A 14,384-nucleotide genomic window follows, 5' to 3' on the forward strand; every position below is an offset into this window, starting at 1 on the left:
TCTGATCTTTTGTCTCTGGGGTCTTTTGGAGAAAGAAGTGTTGAACCTTTCGTATGAACACAGAAGATTTTATAGTCACAGAGGACACGTCCCCGAGACTGATAGAGCAGCATACAGTATACAGCGCTGTACATTTAAGTTGCAATGGAGAGCTGCTCTTCAAATGCCATTTACATAAAAGCACTTTGTGACACTCTTACACTCCCCTCACACACTTGATCTGTCTGCAATGATCATTTCCAGCTCCAGACAGAGGCTGACTGAAGCTTGACTAAGTGGCACCTATCAGGCCATCAAACCTATACAGCAATTATATAAAGCACTTGCGTTGATAGTGTATTCATCAAACAAAAATGGGAATTTTTCTTAAACAATGTGGGAAATTGTGCATGAATGTTGTGTGGCCTAGCAGTGACATGAGCAGTCGCTGAAGGAAGCGGAGTGGCTCCGTTGCCGTCAGCCACACTGTGATAAGTAGCTGTGAGGGTCACTGGCAGACTCCCCGTGTATTAGCGTCTAAATGCGGTGGAGTTCTCTATATGCGATCACAATAAATGTGAGTACATGTGCAGTGAATCCAGCCCTGAAGCGGCACTCTGAGCGTCAACAACACCCCGTGCTGTGTGCAAGATTTCACCAACATGCTCCCGTTTTGTGCCTCACTCACAACTAATTCAGCGAGGAAAAAAAAAATGTTTAGTATGCTTTAAGTTTTAATGCAAAACTGACCAAAAAATAAAAGGCTGAGGTGAGGAATTCACTCTCATTTACTCTTTCTTTCCCTCTCTCAGTTCTAGCTTTTCTGTCAGATGTGTGTTTGTGTGTGTGCAGTGAGAGTGTATGGCACAGGCTGAAAGAGCACCTAAAAGCTAAAACAAATGGCTAGAGTAACAAAATGGGCACTATAAAGAATGAATAAATGGAGCAGAAGGAACCCTCCTTCTTCCTGCAAATCAGCAGTATGGCAGCAATTAGTTTTCCCCTAAAATATAAAAAGTAAAAAAAACAAAACAAACAACATGTGCATGTACATTATAGAAAAATTAACAATACTCTAATTTTCTATATATGCAAGCCCTTAAGGACAGTGGTTATTCTTGCAATTACTGTATGTTTTTTCTTGGTTAAATGTTTTAATTTACAGTGTATGCAATGATGTGCAAATGTGGGGAGAAGTTTAGCAGTTATATTCAGATTTCTTTTTTCTTTTTTGTTGTAGTTGTATATGTATTTAAGTGTGTGTTTGTGATTATGTTACTCATCAATAAAATCCTTAAAAACCAGAACAGAAAACACTATAAATGGACACATGATTGCAACAATAGTACAGTTGCAGTGTGAAGGGTAAACACTGGGAAAATCAATCTGAAGAGTGCCCTCAAACCTGAAAGTTAAATGAAACAAAAATTTGAGAAATTGCTGTAGCCTTGGATATGACGAACAACAGAAAAATTTGATGGCCCTCATATAGACTGAGCTCAGAGCAGTTTACTAACGCAAAATCATTTGGAAAGATATATTGGAATACATACATTAGGAATTCAGCAATACGGCGCGCTCACTGCTTTGTATGGCTCTACTTACAGTAGAAATTCATTTGATTAATGCAAACCTCCCGTCTTCTTTGAGCTTGAGGGTGAAAGGAATAAAGATCAGTATGGAGATGCAAAGCATGAACAATAGCAACCTGAGGTGAGGAATCCTAAGAAGAGCAATTTGAAGCTCTGCTTGCCAGGGTAATTGCATTCTGTTTCCTTATCTCTTCCTGTCTCCATAATTACCTGCTTTCTGTGTCTGACACCTTCCAGTAACACTGCTGTGAGTCACTCTGTCCAATTTCACTCCAATTAATAAGTAGGACAAAATAATCTCATCACTTTGTGAACAAAATAGGACTGTAATTTTATAGAAGTTAATAATGATTGGACAGGCTGCTATTTACTGTTTCCAAAGACATTTCAACAGGGACAGCAGTATGTAAAACAAAACTTTGTCAATATCACACTCAAAGTCGACTGATGCCACAACTACAGTATTGATTCACACAAAGCTTTGTCTTTGTGAAAAAAGGGGCACTGGCACACTTATGACTCAATTATATCAATATCGATTTATAATAGTATGCTCAGCTGACTCTAAAGCGTTCAGAACTAAAAAAAAGAGTAAGAGGAAATTTACACTTCCTATACTGCAAGACAGTGAGCATGCACTTAACATTTCCTGTTAAACGATAATTAAAACATGACATGATTCCCTCAGCCTTCGGTTTGATCTGCGGCCCATTTATAAATGAGCTCATATCCCAAACCTCAGTGAAATTACTGTGAAACATTTAAGGGGTGATTATGTGATTGACACCACATGAATCCCGGGCTTACAGCTGGCACCCTGGTGAGTATGTTTTTATTGGAGTGCAATGGGGCAACTTAGTAGGCTGTGCTTACCCACAAATTCTGGAAAGCACTCACCTCCATGCTTTGTAATATTGTACTGAAATGAAGAGCAGCTGACAAATAGACACGAACACACACACAGACACAAACAGAAGCTACCATTCACACACAGTCATACTAATACAGTCAGATCCTGTCTCGTCATGGTAAATACCACTTCACACCTAAACTCCATGTTTGACAAGAGGTGATGAATATGTATTACATGTTTTTTTGACACATTGATACCTGATTGCTGTTACAAGTTAATTCCTGGCTGGTGCTGTACACATAAGACTGCAGAGATCTACAACTGCCGTTTCAGACACACACATCACTGCTGAACACCAGAGTTATACCTGTATAAGTTGTATAAGTTCTTTAGTAAACAAAAAGTAGCAGATTGAGTCATGTGAAGCAATGTTGCGAGGAAAATTGAACAAGGCAGACAGTACAGAGCAAGTTGTGAAGTTTTGTAAGATTTTTTTTCTCTTGGAATCTTTATGGAAAGTTAGTCAACAACTCAAGTTTTCCTGTCATGTTCTAGTATATCTGAGACTAAATTAAGCAGAATATATGGTTGATTTTCTCTGCTGATCTCAGCCATAAGATTATAGTAAGTCTGTCATATTACTACAGTAATAATATAGTAACCCAACACTTAAATGTACTTAAATCATGTTTAGTTTCATTGATACGTTATGATGAATAATCTATTTCCATCTTGATGGTCAATTCTAGCATCTTTTAAGGAGAATATAAACTGTAAATAAAAACATGCATTAAAGGTGGAAGTGCTCTTTTCAGCCCTGAGTTATGCCTGCAGTCTTCATCTCAGGCTGCATACAGTCCCAACAACCCCTAGCAATTGGGATAACCTCTATGTTGCCTGAGAGGCGAAACACAGGGCAAACAAAACCCCACCAAACAAACGAACAAACCAAAAAAACAACAACCTAAAATCACCCGCTAGTGCTTGTAAAGCTTACTGTCTGTGAGTGCACAGTAATAATTGAAGACTGGACAGTCAGTGCACACTGTTTATAGAGATTTTTGTGAGTAAATCAAACAGTGAAAGTGTGGGGGAACAAATAGGATTTTGAAAAGCAATGGAAATGGAAATTATGCAATACACAATGCTGTTAATCAACAATCCGTGTGTAAGACAGAGAGCATGCAGAGCTTGGATCTAAAAGGAGTAGCCGTAAAAGCATCCCGGCTGCACACTCTGGGAACAGGCTTAAAGACAGCAGCACAAACACACTGGCTTACATCAAGAGTCAGTGAGTTTTAACAAATGAAAGGGGAGGAATAAAGAGAGGACTGAAAGAGATGCAGAGAGGCTGAGTTCATGAATTAACTGACCTTACTATTGTATGATGGAATTTGCTGCAAAGTCTTCAGACCCTGGAGTATAATACAAGCCATTACAAGATCCACTGGCACACATACAAAGGAGGCACCGACATTTACTGCACTGTGCTTTATTCTAATCTGTGGCAAAAACAAGATTATTTACACATTCAAATGTGCAAAAAAGAACAGTAACACTTAACAAAACACAGTCATACTGTGAGAGACAAGAGCACAGACATCTTTGTGTGTATGTATGTGTATGTGGGGTAGGATGAATCTCCCCTTGAGCCAACAGGGGCTCAACACACACAGGGTAAACATCATTGGTCTCAATCCCAGGTGAGTCGATATTAGGCTTGTCTGAGTGCGGGACTTTATTTTTCTCTCCCTCACTCTTGTTTTCGCAGGCTGTGACCTCAATTCCATAGGGGTCATTTGCTTATCAAAGGCAAGGACTGGAACTTGCAGGTCCTGAGTGTGTGTTCATTGTGGCCAAGGAAATTCAATTAGGCGGCATCCCTATGGTGTGTGTGTGGCCGGGATTCATCAGTGGATATAGGAGGATTAGGGTTGGGTGACTCTACATCAGGGGGATGCACCATTTCAAGGGAGAGAGTTCACAATGGTTGAGGGGAGACATCACAGATGAACACTTTTAAGAATGCACTGTCTGCACATCCTGGCAACCAGTCAAAAGCATGCTCTAAGTGTTTCATTTCCTCCTGCGGTTCTTCTTTGTACTGGATGGCATCAATGTCATCACCAGCACCCTGAGTGTCCAGAGCTCCTTTTCAAGAGACCAACAATGCGCTCATCCTCAAACCAATTACTTTACTTTCCCTACATGAAAGAAATCCTGACAGCGAGCCAAGTTGTCAAAAAAACAAGTTTGGAGCTAAACAGCCTGTTGAAATCAGTCTATAAACACGGGCGCACAACAACCTGTACAGTATTTCTGTGTGTAAGTAATCCTAAGTTAACCCCCAGGTCACATAGCCAAGGACATAACTGCTTTATCATCAACTCTTCAAATTTCAATTACCATGTAAAGCAGGGTGGTGATGGGTGGCCCAAGCTAACTGGCGTGGAGAGCTGAGAATGGCAGGTGGCGCCATAAGCGTCTGTCTCTTAACAAGGATAACGTGGCCTTCTGAGTGAAGCATGGCTCTATTAAAGAGCAAGAGAGATGGTAACAGAAGAGGGAGGGGAGAGGGGGGGAGGCAAAAAGAAGCCCTGGGTTCACAGGGAATACAGTAGTCAGGCCTTCCATTCAGTGATGCTGGTGGGGTTGCGACTCAAGTCAGTGGGACAGCGTTCTGGGTCAAGGCTCTGCCTCCGGTTATGACCAGCTTTTCAAGAGCTTCTTTTGATTGAGCTGTCCATTTTCCACAATGAATGCACACTGCAAGGCCCCCGCTGATGCTCTGAATGTCGTTACAGATTATTCATGGCTGACAAACAGGAGAGCAGGTAGCGCTCCAATCAATCCGGCTGGGTTCAGTCCAATGCCATTCCAAGGAGACTCAGGTGGAGCCTCGATGGCGGGTGTGAGACGAGTAAATGGTGTAGGACAGAGGAAATACTAATGAAAGTCGTGCACCCTCATGCCTGTTCTGAGAATTCTGCTTCGGTTATCAAGTGACTGTAAGCGTGGGTCTCTACAATCAGTCGAATCAGACCTCACATCTACCCAAAAATAATGTAAGAGGATAAGATTTTGAGAGAAAATTGTTTGAGCTCAGTAGTAATAATGAATTGTGCACTCACTTCGCCTGGCCCCAGAGGAGTGAGATCTTCTCTGCTAGAAATTTCACTGCCATATCTGTCAGTGACACAACACCACATTAAGTGCACACAGGATGTCACAACAATGCACGGTGCAGTGTACATAAATGGCGCACAAATTGTTTTTTTTAGTTGCACAGGTGTTCACAGGTTTGGAACGTGATAATGAATTGATGCACACAACTTCAGAATAGCTTTTCTGTGTCAGAGAGCGCAGAGATCACATGCGGGTTAAAATTAGTTTCCCATTTATACATTTCACATTTATATCTGGTCGCCAGCCACCATAATAAAGTCACACCTGATTACATCAAATGGACATGAATTCAAAGCAATGGATTTTCTATTTACATACACTGTCCACCATAATTAGTTTGCTTAACCTTTCCTTAATAGCGCACACACATATCGGACACACAGAGGCAGTGCTGTGAATTACCACAGTGCCCTTACCAAAGTGCCCCCGTTGTAATTACTCTCCATCCAATATCCTGACCCTGATGATTGGCAAGAGCAGAATGTTCTAGATGCCACAGTCGTCAGGCTGGGAGTGACTGGGACCTGCTTCTTTATCTCCCACACACACCTTGTCCTGCCTCGAATGAGAACACGTTGGAGGTGAAGGCCTTGAGCACTTTGCTTCTGCTTCCATTACATTCTGCAGAGTGGGAGGATCTGATAGAACGTTATCCACATGAAAGCCGTGATAATTTGCTCGGGCTAACATGTTTCTCTCCCCCTTGTCTGACATGGCCTTGGGCACTGAAGTAAATAAGGAAAGCTGCTTCAGGTAAGTCAGCCTGGCTCCCATCTGGTTGCCGAGGCGCTTTGTGCCATACAAATTGCATTAGGGTTCTCCCCTCCCTCCTCGCGATCGGTTGGTCCCTCTCGGGCCTTTGGCCAGCAGTGTTGTCAGTGCTGTCGGAGTTAGAAGGCAGAGGTTTTGGGTAATCCAATGAAGGTGTGTGGGCGAATTTAAATATTCAGCACAACAACAAACAGCATTCAGTAAACAGCCTGGGGGAACACAGAGGCTACGAAAGTCTTTCCACAAAACTCAACACATTTTTTTCTACATTTTTGAAGTGGTTTGACATTCTAAAATTCACATTTCTTTCTTTTTACATTATTTGTAGGGATAATGACTCATAACTTATACTGATTACACACAACGCTCATATATGTATTAATATTTAAATTAGCTCTTCATGCCCAATTAACATGTTATATTATCACTAAAACCTATATCTATCTCAAACCATCTGGCATTTTTTTTTACAAACAAATTTCTTATTATCTAGTGCTCATTTTATTCACAACTGTGATTTAACCAACAGTCAGTTCATCGTGTTTGTATTTGCCTTTTCCATTAGGTGGGGCTGCAGCCCTGAGTAGCTTTGTGTATTTTGGCCGTGAGCATGCGCCATACCAAAGAGTATAGAGGCAAAGATGCGAAACTCTGGTGCTTTTTTTGACAACCACCACTAGATGGCACTGCGGTAGCCCTGCCGCCATTTTGGGCTGAAAACGCTATCACATTCATTCAAATTCATCACATCTTAATCAGCGAATCTCACAGCCAAATCAGAAGCGCAAAAGAAATTTCTCAAAATAAATCATTATTATAAGTCAGTAAATTGTATGACACTTACAGTATATACAAGTGATGTCACCATACTGGAATTACCACTGAAGATCCACTAATCTCAATACCTGATGTGATACCATGGCGAACGCAGAAATCCCATTCAGGACACACTCCTTTATTTAAAAACTTTACGAACATTAACAATTGAACAGAATCTTTGTGTGTTTCATTATTTAAGCATACAGGCTGCATTAGAATAAAAGTTACAAATTAAATATGGGTCTGTGGCCTTCAAGTAGAAAGCAAAGCAGCCTGAAAAATAGTCATTTCAAATTAGAAGAACTGTATGAAATGTCATTCTGTAACAACAAATACAGCTGTGTGATTATGTGCTCTCACTCTGGTTTGCAATCTTGTTAAGTATGATTGAAACTTTAAGTGTTTCAGCATTTAAACAAACACACTCTGGCTATATTAGAATAACAACACTGAGTTATAGAGTGTGGTGTTGATACTACTGATAGCTATGTCTATGGTATCTATGTATTGATTCTGGTACTGACATCTCTAAATGTATCCACTTTGTAATGTGGTTATCGAGTTGTTTAGAAGAATGGTTCCCAAACTTCACGTTTATTACACTAACTTCCAGGGAATGTATCTTCTTAGAGGAGATTCTTTCAGACAAAATCCTCTCAAACACAGGTCTGTGGTCTAGTGTGCATCTATTTTGGAGATCCTTGACATGAAAAAGTTTGACATTTTCTAGCTTCCATTTATGTCCATTGCTCACTTTTTGCTCCTCTGGGAAGCAAAGCAAAAAGTTATGTCATGTATTTCTATTTGCAAATCTGAGCCCATGATTTGAAAGTTTTTTTTGTTTTGTTTTTTTGTTTGTTTAATAAATGAAATTATGAATGAATGTTTGACAAATTTCTGCTTTCTTTGCATAAATTTAATAAATGATTATAATAGTTCTTCATTGTTCAACACAGGCCATTTCAGTAGAGACATTAAATACTCTCACTGGCTGCTTTATTAGGAACACCAAGCAATAGATAAAAAGGCAAAAAAGGCCCCTAGCCAAGGTTGAAAAACGAAGGTTAAACACCGCATTGCCTTGTTAATGAATTATTATATATATATATATATTATATTATTCATGCCATGGCTGCACAGAAAAACACTGATTTAAAGCATTATGAGAAATCTCAGGATAATCAGTATGTGTGTGGTGCTGTAGATACAAGATATTTGGACAAAGATACCCTCAAATCTTACATACGACCCTCACACCATGATGCACGGGTTCTCAAGTAGATAACAGCGGCTGAAATGGGACATACTAGGTAGCCTTTCATAACAGTGAAAATAAAGCAATATTTTATGAAAAATAAAAAGTTTTACAATGTTCCACAATATATACTGTATACACACACACACACACACACACACACACACACACACACACATATTATATATATATATATATATATATATATATAGTAAGAAATGAAAGAATGGCGACATCTTAAAAGAGTAATACCTGGAACATGTTCAGAGCCTCAATCCATAATCCGTTTTAATCCACCCAGTGCCCCAGTGTTCATATGTAGGCTAAGACTACATGGCTCTCATTCCAATGTGGACCATGTAGTTGAGTCCAGAATCAACTATAATGCGAAGCATGAGGGGACGAAGTGCTGCAGACCAAACGTGGATTGAGTCTTTAAAATATTAATTTCTTTGTTCAGATGTAACTGCATTAACTATTAATACAGTAGATGCAAGACAGAGAATTGTGGATTTTATAAATAACCAGATGCTGAAAATTGAGAAAATGGAGTGAAAGCACAGAGTGGACCCCAGAGCTCGGTCTGATATCAGAGGCACCAGATGTTGGAGGTGGTGTTGGATTAGTATGCACATATGCTGCATACTGAAAACTGCTTGAAAAGGAGAAAACCAAACATAAGTGATGATTTAAAGATTATTATAAGGACAAGAGATATGATGTTCCAAAAATATGAACAGATCACAAATAAGGCTGCAACTAATGACTGAATGGCAATTTTTTTCATTTATTTTCTCGATTACTCGATTAATAATTTAGTTTGTAAAATGTCAGATGGTGAAAAATGTTGATCACAATATCTGACATAGTCAGACTGCTTCTTTTGTCCAACCAATAGTCTCAAACTCAAAGATATTCAGTATGTTATCATAAAAGTAATGTAAGTCAATGTAAATGTGTCATTTTCCCTTGAATGACTGACTTGAATTCTGTTGATTTCAAACACAAACTAGTTTTGAGGGGAGCTGACTATAAATAGAGGAAAGTACTCAACTGAACAACATGCAAATACCTGTTTCTTAAACACAGCTTTTTATTCATTTTTCAAGTATATTTGAATATTGAAATGTATTTGAATATTGAAAAGTAAAATCTCTCCCCTTAAAAGATATGTTAATTTGAGATCTCTGGAAAGGCCGCTGAAAAAGGAAAAACAACAAACGTCTTCAGAAAACAAACTCATGGTCTAAAACAACGCGAATGGATGAATTATTAATTTAGATTGCATAAAATCCTCAAGATTGCTTCCTGATGGCTCCAAGACCAGGACTACTGCTCTTGTTGTCAGCATGCCTCATTGAACACCCGCTCCGATGAAAAGGTTTTCTCAAAGAGGTGCCGCGTCGCCTCTGCATTTTTCTTTTTTGTGCGTTAGTGCTCGACACATTGACCACATGATGCTGAATCCAGAGTTATATGTGGGCAGGAACATGCTGATAATTGACTTGGGTTTTTATTCCCTGAACATTTGGCTGCATGTTTTTCACTGTGACCCAAAGTCCAGCAGCCTGCATACACAATCCATCCATTTTATATTTACTTGAGGCAAGTAAATGCACATAAAAATATACACTAGACTTTACTGGTTTAGATGCTTTTGATTATAAAGACAGCATCCCGCCAACTCATCTCTTATTTGTGACACTTACAGAGAAAATGTTCTGTAGTCCTTTTCATATTTTCACAGCACTTCATGAGCACTTCTTCTCCCCTCACAGCATAAAATAGTCCTTTCACTACAGTACCACTATCCCATACCCAGGACACCCTGCAGCTTCTAGTTTAAAAGGGGAGAAAGGCGAGTTGATGTTTGTTCGAGGAGTGTGTAAAATACCTATACTGAAAGTCTCCTTAGGGCCAGATACACAAAGCATTAACTGTCAGCCACTGAGTTCCTCTGCCTATCAAAAATCTCCATGGACTATTTAGCTGTCAGCTCCCTCACTACACCTCCCAGCTCCACTATTTTTAAACAAATTGGAGCAGAGCAGGTGTTGATTGACACCACAAACTCCCACTCTGTCTCCCTCTGTCAGGATAACATTCGCGTCTTCCATTTCCGAGGGATGCGGAGGTAAGTTGAAAGATAAAATTACATTACAGTAAATGTAAAATGAGAAAGTATCAAAGTTCATTGCCTATAATCAAAATAGCAAGGCAGGGAAGAAAGTTTAGTGACTCCTTTCTGCTCCATCCTGAATCCCACCATGTTAAAATGGCACATTTTGAAGCACATTGTGAAATCCAAGCACATTTGCAACTTTGGCCTCTATTTGCTCAGCACAAGGGCAGTACAAGTGGCTTGGGTAATGCATGTGCTGCATTTCATTGCAGCATACAGACCACATTTTATTCAGATGTCTCGGTTAGGGCATGGAAAGCTCAGAACTATGGCTAGACAGATCCGAGCAAATATTTCCAAGTAGTTCTGATTTCCAAGCCACTTTTCCACAAAAAAGGTGCACAAACTAGTGTGTGTGGCTTTGGAAATGTAGTTTAAAATGCATTTAGAAATTGTTATTCCTACTCCAAAGCTAACATGTACCATGAAGCAGAAAAGAAGTAGCAATCCATTATTATTGTTAACATGGTGAATTCAATATGATTATACAAACTGACACCTTTCTTGCACATACCAACTGCACACACACACACACACACACACACAACAACAAAAAGTGCAGGATTGACTGTATTGATAGCATGTCTGTCTGTACCAGACAGGGTAAATAAATTACTTGAACTGTTGTGAGAGAAAGAACCACTAAGACTGCACAGTGCTTTCCAACTTCCCGCAAGAGCACAGCTTTTGTGAGATTGACAAATGCGAAATTACTTCAGTGAAAGCAAAGCACGAGGCTGATGCCGGATATGTTTTGGTGGGAGGACAAAGGCTGTGCGCGTGGGAGATTGGAATGCCAGCATTGTTGTTTGACAAATGGTAATTATCATTTTTTCACTTTTGTTCCACTAATTGCAGTTAATTTTGAAATTCATTATTCCTGCATGTCAAGTCCAACTTCAAAAGGAACGGACCCTATGTACTGCAAAATTCAAAATAAAAATACGACTCACACAAAGTCGCAGATACTAACGCCTTGATTCAACCGGGGCACAGCTACGTCGCGGTTTTGTTCCATCCTCTGCATGGCGTCATACCCCACTGGGAGCGTTTTGCTCAGGCAGCGCCAGAGAGAAAAGAGCCACCCTTCCACCTGGAGAGGAAGCCAGAGACCAGGGTAGTCATGGCAGCAGTGGTGTCATAAAATCTTGTGATTTTCCACTTCCAAGATCAACCTCTCGTGGTGACAAATATCCTCTGACCGGCTGACTTCTAGCCTGGTGCCACCGGTTATAACGTAATGTTGATGTAGTGAAGTGATATACGATCGGGGGTCTACACAGGGTGTTTGGTTTTGAAAATTGGCCGATACTCTATTGTTGTTCCTGTGTCTGACTTCCTGCCCGGCTCATCTGCTCTTTGCAGCTTGACACTGCTTCCATCAAAAACAGACTAGTTGCGTATGTTTAGCAGAGAGCTGCTTCTGGGACGCTTCTGAAACACGTTGTGGAGCGTCTAGTGGGATCACAAGCATTTGGAAAGAGTGGCCGCGATCAGCTCCAGTGGCTGCGCTGATCTCAGCTGGAACGTGACGCAGACGCCCTCAGTGGAATCGAGCTGTAAGAAGCGTGGCCTTTGTATGAATCTATCGGTGAGATCAATCAGCACAGCTGGTTTGTTTTTAATGCCTCGCTTTACTCCCACTGCTCCAAACACAGTTGCAGTTGTCTCAAGGCCAGACAAACACAGGCCTCAATTAAATCTACTTTGACTCCCGTCTCACTCTCAGGTGTGCTGATGTGCTGTGAGAAAAGTATTGGCTCCACACACACACACACACACACACGCATGCACGCACGCACGCACGCACACGCGCACATAAACACACACAGACTCAGACACTGTGCTGACCTGCCCGAGAAGCCTAATAGAACACGTTGGCAGATGTGTCACGGGAACAATTCACCTTGCCATCTGTTTTTCGGTGCTCCATCGCCACATCCTTTCCCCTCCGTCCCGCAATCAAGGACAGGATGAAATACAAGTCCCATTATGGGGAGGCAGCTAATAACGCATTATCAATTAGTCCCCTTGGCTACTGATCAATGCTTAGCAGGTGGTACAAGGCCATTTCATTCATTTAGGACTATATTGTCCTCTTCCCCCTGATTCTCTTATTTCCTCTTCTCTTCATTAGATCCTGGCTTGCAGGTCTGTGAGCTTTTGCTTAAATTGCAGCCGGACAACTCTTCAATATTCCATTAAAGATCATGTTTAATCACTTTTGTGCAGCAGCAGCACAAAATGACAGCGAGCTGCTTGCTGCTTTCACATTTTCACATCTAAATGTCACTCATGTAAAGGGACCTCCTGTAAGTCTCATGTAAAGGTAAAAGTATTTATTTGCATCGATGTTGTTGACCTATACAGGAGAAGAAAAGAAAAGTTGAATACAGGGAAAGAGAGAGAGGAGAGTGGGTGGAAGTTGGTGTGAGAGAGGTGACTGGCTGCTATAATACCACAGATAAGTATTGAGGTATTAAAATAAAGGTTACAGATCATTTCAGCTAAGCCTAGCTTATCTCCCCCTTAGATCAGAAATTAAATATGTCATCACATTACAATCCAGGATCTAGTCAATCAGAAAATACATATTTTATACAAATGAATCCTCGCTGGTTTGCAGAGGCAGGGGTTAGCCCTGTGGTGCTATAACACATTATTAGTTCTATTCAGAAAGTGATAGATGGTTTTAAAAGATTTACTGACGACGTCATCCGCGGTATTTAGACTTCAAAGGATTGATGGAGGACAGGTGCTGATGCTGATAAACCTCAGGGTTATAGGGCAGGGTTATATATATATATAAAGTGATATATGGAGTTATAAAAAAATGGAATATTAAGGAGTTCATTAATATTGTGTATATGAGTCCACTCAAAACTCTGAAATCTACTTTCATAAAGTACAAGGCAAATATGTAGAGCTTTATTATTTTCTTCATCATCTTCTGTTTTCATTGTAGGAGCCTTGTCGACAACCGGTTCAATCAACAAAGAAAATATAATCTCTCCCCATCTATATAAAGCAGTTGCTGCGGTTTATTGAAATAGGAATGTGAAATGCATGTATTTTCCACCTGAGAAGGTTTGCTGCAGGGGTGACAATGCGGTGAATAGATCAAAATCGTTTCCATCAATGCTGGAAGATGAAATGCAAACACAATCAAATCAGTCTGGTCCATACAGCAATCCTCTGCTCAAATGCCAATCTCCTTTCTCCTGATCATGTGTCTGATGAGAAATCATAGTGCGGGAGAATCTCCTAATCTATGCAAACACACTGTCAGCATTGATTTGTTCGGAGGGGATATGTCTTTATTAGGCCTCGCCAGACATCTTCATTTCTTCTGTTCTATAAAGGATGACCTGGGAGAGACACAGAGCCGGCCGGGGCTTTGGAAGCAGTCACAGCCATAACAATTGAGATAAGTTACTGAGGACAGGTAATGAGAACCGATAGACTCGAGGATGAATCGATATCGGACATTGATACCAGGAGAGGAAGGACAAATTGTGACATCTCTTTCCTTTTCCATGTTCAAAAGAGCTTTTGAGACAAGTGGCCCTGAGTATGTGTGTGTCTGTGTGTAGATTTGTGGTGAGGTAATGCTGGTGTGTGTGTGTGTGTAGGTGGGTGTCCATAGCGTGCAGACAACACAAAGGTGTGTCAGTAACAATAACTGTAACTCTGCACTACACACAGTCAACTGGAGCAGCTCTTTTGTCTTTCCTGCACTGAATCAGT

At 40.5% G+C, this 14,384-nt stretch overlaps 1 protein-coding gene across 4 annotated transcripts in view; it reads right to left on the reverse strand.

The window, feature by feature from the left end:
* Positions 1-14,384, reverse strand: part of unc5a (unc-5 netrin receptor A) — a 143,495-nt gene that overhangs the window by 52,489 nt on the left and 76,622 nt on the right. The window lies entirely within an intron of this gene.

This window comes from Thunnus maccoyii, chromosome 8 (genome assembly GCF_910596095.1).
Source record: "Thunnus maccoyii chromosome 8, fThuMac1.1, whole genome shotgun sequence".
NCBI lineage: Eukaryota > Metazoa > Chordata > Actinopteri > Scombriformes > Scombridae > Thunnus > Thunnus maccoyii.